General features: G+C 33.4%; 1 long non-coding RNA gene across 2 annotated transcripts; it reads left to right on the plus strand.

Moving 5' to 3' along the window:
• The first annotated feature begins 212 nt into the window (after positions 1-212).
• On the plus strand, positions 213-1,432 carry LOC126613966 (uncharacterized). Of its 2 annotated transcripts, XR_007620236.1 has the most exons (3): positions 213-515; positions 609-786; positions 902-1,432. It is a non-coding gene; the product is annotated as an uncharacterized LOC126613966 (long non-coding RNA). The 2 variants fall into 2 exon arrangements; XR_007620235.1 differs by having other exon boundaries at positions 213-786.
• The last annotated feature ends 5,728 nt before the right edge of the window (positions 1,433-7,160 follow it).

Here is a 7,160-nt window from a genome sequence, read left to right on the forward strand (position 1 = left end):
TGCGTACAAACGGATCATTAGAAGTTATCAGTTATTTTAGTTCCGATTTTGATAAAAAATTTAAGAACGCTAATTGTGAGTAAAACCAAAGATTAAAAACCTGATAATCAAATTCAATTATCTTTTAACCGTTTGAAAATAAATAAATAAATAAATAATATTTTATTTTATGTTTGTTCGACGAAGTAGGTTCAGATCGTTTGGCAAACGTACATAAATTTGTCAGGCCACAGTGTTACTTTTGTCAGGCAAACGTATACAATCAACTTCCCCCCATATTAAAGGATTTACCGAAGAAATACTCTAAAATTTTCTTCAGGCAAACGTAATTTCCCACCGAGGAGTGGAAGTACAAGCAGTACCTGTACTAGAGCATTTTCTGTTGAAGCTCCTAACGATCCACCCCCGGAGTTTGCAGAGAGGAATGACCAGTGAGAGTGGATGTGTGGTCATTTTTAAAGCCCTAATTTCTTAAAAAAATATCCACCCCCGGAGTTTGCAGAGAGGAATGACCAGTGAGAGTGGATGTGTGGTCATTTTTAAAGCCCTAATTTCTTAAAAAAAAAAAATTAAAAATTAAAATTTAATATTTTTTTTTTATTTTACAGCGTAAATCGGCTGCAAATAAGGTTAACCGAGAAGCGAAGCCGTACATTTATCACTCTTGTTCTCATCCCCTCACTTTTCGAGTCCAAGAACGACGTGATAAGGGTTCGTTTTTCTCGGAAGTCGAGGCTTGGGGATACGAATGATCATAATGGCAACCAGGTGGTTAATGACATTTATGTAAGTATTCTACTTAAAATTTTAATTTCAAAATTCGTTACACTTCAAAGTTTTAAACTTATGATCGGGAATCTTAATTGGTTTTATTTATTTATTTATTTTTATGTCTAAAAAGAAGGACAAGTGCCTCGCCAACCTCTACCAGCAGCAACCGAACATGCCAATGGAGGAGCTGACACCCAATCTAGAGGTGTCTCTATAGTTATTGATAGATGGGGTTGTGTGATGGAAAGGAAAAGAACTCCACGACCTAGAAGTAGGTCGGGTTCGGGACCTCGGGAGATCTTCTTCATCTAAGTCTCAGACTTCAAGCGGGATGTCTTCCATACTGCAGCAATTGGAGATTGAGCTAACGGACCTACGACAATGAGAAGAAGAAGCTTGGGAAGGAGCGCGCCAGCGAGAAGAAGCTCAAAAGCAGCTGCATGCCAGCGAGAGGAGGCCCCTTCCACGACACATTGCTGAGATGACCCAAGTAATGGCAGCCTCTGGCATTCACCTTCTGGATCCTTCTAGCGATTTTCAGCTGCCATTCCACCAATCACCCCAGTAGTCGCACTTAGTTTATGATTTTTATATACATTTGCACGAATAATTATTTTTAGATTAATATAATTTAAACTAAGAATTTCTTTTTAAAAATAAATTTTAAAGGTTTTCACGACGATTACTTGCGTCTGACATAATATTTAAAAAAAAATTTTGTTAATGGAAACCCGACGAAATGATGGGATTGGGCAAGATTTATTCATCGGGCAAACTTGGCCAACTCACTTTACTCAACGAAATATTCTCGTCAAGAAACTATGGCTTGCCAAACAACTATGTACAATTTGTCGGGTAAAATCTGTATCGACGATGTTCGCAACGAATTTTGTCGGGCAAAAGAGTAGACGATGAAATCTTATTTTACCTAACGAATAAATTTCATCTAGAAAGGATTCTGTTTTTGTTGTGTAACTTTGTTTATTGATATTGAGTTCGACTTGCACCCACATATTAGAGATTATGATATTTTTTAACTTATAAAATAGAGAAATGCTTGTAGTGTTATCAGCCTATAAACTTGTATATACTACAATCAGCTTGATCAATAATCCAAATCGAGTCACAGTCATATCATCACTAAATTCACAAATTTAGTACTTGAATTTTTTTTTGCAAGGAAAATGTACTTTTGTCCCTATTGGTTTTAAAATTATCATTTTTGATAGTTCACGGCATGTATAATTCAAATTATCCTTCTTGTAATACAAAATTGATGAAAAGTGATCATAACATCATGGATAATTTTCTTATGGTAATATTTGTGACTTGCATTTTGCTGCATAGTCTTTGTTTAAAACAAAGGGAATCGTGAATTTATGTGATTTAATGCATCTATTTTAACTCAAGAACTGAGAAAAGCCAAACCTACATAGTTCATAACTTGGAAACCGTGTGTTGTATATTAAACAATATATAAGGTGTACATCATCAATCGTTAAACTCCTAAACTAGCAGATTTGATACGAGAAACGATTTATGGTTCCACTTGCATGAATGGTACAAAGGAAATGACAGGAATATTTGTTGGGACATGCTGCTAGCGAGAGAGAGGGTGGAGAGAGAATTATTGACCACTTTAATCAAAAGAGGACGAAGGGTGAGGAGCCCTATAAAAGCTGTACTGCCCCATAAGGAGAGGACACATACGCATTAGTCGGGGTCTATTTAGAATATGGAATTTTATCACATCAGGACGTCCCATATTCCCAACCCACATGCATGTAGACCCGATAGTTTCTGACACGACATGAAAATGACACAAAAATAATGAATTTTGGATCAATACGATAACTTATCGGGTCATTATCGGGAGACCCGTTAAGAACCTGTTAATAACGGATTCTTAACAGGTATACACGCGGGTAATACGTGGGTAACCTGTTTTGACTTGTTAAGAAAAAAATTATTTTGATAATTTTAAAGTTTAATTACTAAAAGATTTATTATAAAATACAATAGCCATATTAATATATACAATATATTCTATATTAAATATATATTTTTGTATTATTATTCTATATAAGTTTAAAAAAAAGGGTGTGCTATCCACACACCCCAAATTACTTCTCACACATCCTTATTAATTTCTATCCGTTGATCTTCTTCAATTCATCCGATCCGACGGCCGAAAATTAGAAGGGTGTGTGAGAAGTAAAATGGGGTGTGTGGATATCACACCCCTAAAAAAAAGTTTTAGTCATTATTTATTTTTGTTATGAGAGTTCCTTATTATCATTACTATGATAAATTTTACTTAACATGTTGTTGTCTAAAATTAAAATAAACTAATATAGTATTTGTATAGGCAAGAACTAAGAAGACATACATACAAATATGAAAAATGTGAAAGAACATATAAACACTCGTGATTCATTATTATTCATCCACGAATAGATAATTGTTACACTTACATTATCGTTTAGATTTTTAAAATCCTCCGAACCTTCATGAATAATGTTTTTTATTTGAGGGTCAAAATTAATAATAATTATTGTAGAAGTGTAAAAAATGTAAAAAAAATATACAATCACTCATAGTGACAAACTTTACAATTTTCATAAAGGGGTCAGCTTCAAAATCCAACACTATAATTCATAAACCTTAAATTTATATTTAACCATCGATTGTTATTTACGCTTTATTCTTCTTACTGAATTTCATTTTTAAATTTTTTTTTTTTAAAACATGATCATCTGGCGGATGTAAGAAGATGAACGGTTCAGATCTTTGATATCACGTTTCGATATTTACGATTAACTGAAATATGAGTCGATGTCATATAGTTTGTAGAAACTAAACATCAAGCAATATTTTCATTAACCGTAAAACTCTGAATATAATATCAACAATCCAAACTGTTCATCTTCCTGCATCCTCTAATAGATCAAATTTTCAAAAAAGAAAATTTGAAAAGAAAAAATAAAAAAACAAAATTTGATGAGAACAATAAGTGTAAATGTAAACAACAATCAACGGTTAAATTTTGATCTATGATTTATATGATTATAATGGCGAATTTCGAAGTTAAACTCTTCATGAAAGTTGTAAAACTTGTCATTACGAACATTTATATATTTTTTTCTATATTTTTTACACTTCTACATTAATTAAAAAACTATTAAAGACTTTAGGTAAGTGAAAATATACTTAAAAGAAAATTGCGTTTTTATGTTTTGGATGTGACAATATGGTATATACTTATTTAGTATTATATTTTTCATTTGATTATTTATTGGTTTAAAATATATTTTCCTTAACGTGTAACTGGTCGGGTCATATTACCTGTTAATATTATGGGGTCGGGTCATTTTACCCATTTATTTTAACAGGTGTTACATGACACGACCCGTTAAGATATCGGGTATGACACGAAAACGACATGAACACGAAAAACACGACACGAATGCCAGATCTACATGCATGTATTCATCATGTCATATCTAATCCTGTACATTATTTTTTTTTTGACATACGATATTATCTACACTAAGGAGAGGAGGTTGGCTGAATCTCACAATAGGTTAGCAATAATATGGTTCAAATTCGTCTTTGGAGAGAATTAAATCTAAAACCTCTCACTTACAAGTAAAGAGAAATACCACTAGATCATAATACTAAATGAGTAATTTGTACATTAAATATAGAGAAATACAAATGAGACTTTCTCAAAAGTGTAATCTCTATAAATTATTTGTCATCTCATGTTATTTTGGCACAATATTTTATAATATTGACACATAAATTAACTTAAACTGTAAGATGACAGAGAGTCCATGGACAACCCCAATTTGAAAGAGTCTCATTAGCATTTATTAAACTTTTCTCGTTGTAATTGTGTTGGCTATCCCACATCGGCCAAAGGGAAGAAGAAAGAAGAGTTTAAATATGATTACCCTACTTTAACTAATACTGAAGTCTTTTGTAATAAAATTTCACACTTGTCGTACTTTGCAAGTGGTAATTAACAAGTTGGGGATAATATTGATATTGTTGGAAGTGGGTATTTGGCCCGTCTCTTTGATATTTTCTACATGGTATCAGAGCCAAGAAGCAGGCTAGTACTGCCACTTGATGGGTGGGTCTCCTTGGCCCCGTGTGATGATGATGTATCCCTTGGCCCCGCATGTAGGGTGAGTCCCATTTGCTCCACGTGGTTGTTGATGTGTCGATCTTCTACGTGTGTCCCACTAATTGGGTTCCACGTGAGCGGACTTGTTGAAATATCCTACATTGACTGTATCTTTGAGAAAATAAGAGTTTAAATATCCTAACCTCACTCCAACTAATACCGAGATTTTTGTGATAAAACCCAACACCTGACGGATTGTGCAGGTGATAATCAACAAGTTCCGGACAATATTTGTGTTGTTGAAAGCGGGCTTTTGGCTTGTCTCTTTGATAATTCTACATGGTATCAAAGCCAGGGGACGAGCCCATACTGCCATGTGATTAGGTGGTTCCCCTATGGCCCTGCACGATGATGGGTGGGTCCCCTTCGACCCATCATGTTGGGGGTGAGTCCCGACTCGACTCAATATGGTTGTCGATGTGTGAATCTTCCACATATGACCCACTAATTGGGGTTCCACGTACAAGGGCATGTTGGTTATCCCATATCAGCTAGAGGGAAGAAGAACAATGATTTAAATATGATTACACCATATTAACTAATACCGAGGCCTTTGTGAGAAAACTTCACACTTGACATATTAGGCAGGTGGTAATTACCAAGTTGAGGATAATATTGGTGTTGTTGGAAGTGGGGCCATCGACCCGTCTCTTTCAAAAATTCTACAAATTGAGTATATATAAAAATAAACACTTTAATGGGCCCTTGAGCTTTTAGCCAAAATATGGTGAGAAGTTGGAAAATTTCATCATTTCCAATCACATTCCCTATTATGCCCTTAAGAGAGCAAAAACTCTAAGAGTATCTCCAAAAGAGAAGTCAGAAAGTCCACATCAGCAATAAAAGTACAAAAAAAAAGAAGACAACTTCAGTGATTTCTAACCGGAATGCCAATTCCTACGTGGCATGACGTGGATTGAAATCAAAAGGTTGTTGCTATCAAATTTGATAGCAACTTCAAATCTATTTTTAATGATTAATAAATGCTTTTTGCCTTTTTTATTATTATTTTTGTTTTAAATTACAATATAAAAATAAATAATGCAATAAATAATAGTTTCAATTTGACATTTTGGGTAGAGAACAAAATATAAAAAAGATCAAAGTGCCACATAAGCCTTTAAATTTAAATTTTATGTTTAAAATTCGACATCTCCTGCCACTTAGTATTTTGGTTTAGTGGTATTTTTTTTCATTTGTAAGTGAGAGGTCTTAGGTTTGATTTTTGCCAAAGGCAAATATGAACCACATTATTGCTAGCCCATTATGAGACTTAGCCCACTCCTGCACCCCCTGAGTGTAGATACTATCATTTGTTCAAAAAAAAAAAAAATTGACATCTTAGAGATGGTCTAAGAGCTTCTACTAAGAAGTGGAATGGAGCTATTAGCATTAATTATCCAAATTGTAATAAAAAAATTATTTCTATTGGTTCACAATTATGATGACTCCCTAAATTAGTAAGTATGGTTGGACTTGAAATTTTATAGGGAGCTCCTAAAGTAAATTTATAGTCTTTTGAGCTAAAAATTACCTTAAAGATAGAGAGCATGATTGAAGATACTCTCACATTCCACATCATAGGACAAAAAAAATGTGATAAACAACATTACTCAAAACAGATTTTCGTAACCTACGGTAGTTAGTTTGTTCTCAAATTTTGTTTTGATTTTCTTTTAACTATAAACTCTTTCGGTACGTAACAACTTCCAATTTTTTCAATTAAAAAAAAATAGAAAACTACAAATAAAAAAATGAAACTACTTTTTTTGATTTTTTAAAATACGGTTTAATTAGCCACTTAGTACTACGATCTGTTAGTATTCCTCTTCACTTGTAAGTGAGAGGTCTTAGGTTCAATTCTTGCCAAAGGAAAATTTGAACTACATTATTACTAGCCCCATTATGAGGCTAAGTTCACTCCCTCCCCCTTAGTGTAGATAATATTGTTTGTTAAAAAAAATCTTTTATTTTGCAAACTAAAAGTAGTGTATTAAATAAGTTTTTAGTTAAATAAAAACGCAATGGTCATCAAACAGTCCCTTAGCGATTAGGATTCAAATTGGGCTATTTCTTTGTGTTTCTAGGTTGTCCAAAAGTTTTTGAAAGACTTCACGGCCTCTTTTGTTGTGTGGGATTGATTTTGCTTCGATAACTCACTAAATTTAATGAACGTTGAAAAAAAAACATGAACATC

This window comes from Malus sylvestris, chromosome 2, assembly GCF_916048215.2.
Source record: "Malus sylvestris chromosome 2, drMalSylv7.2, whole genome shotgun sequence".
Classification (NCBI taxonomy): domain Eukaryota; kingdom Viridiplantae; phylum Streptophyta; class Magnoliopsida; order Rosales; family Rosaceae; genus Malus; species Malus sylvestris.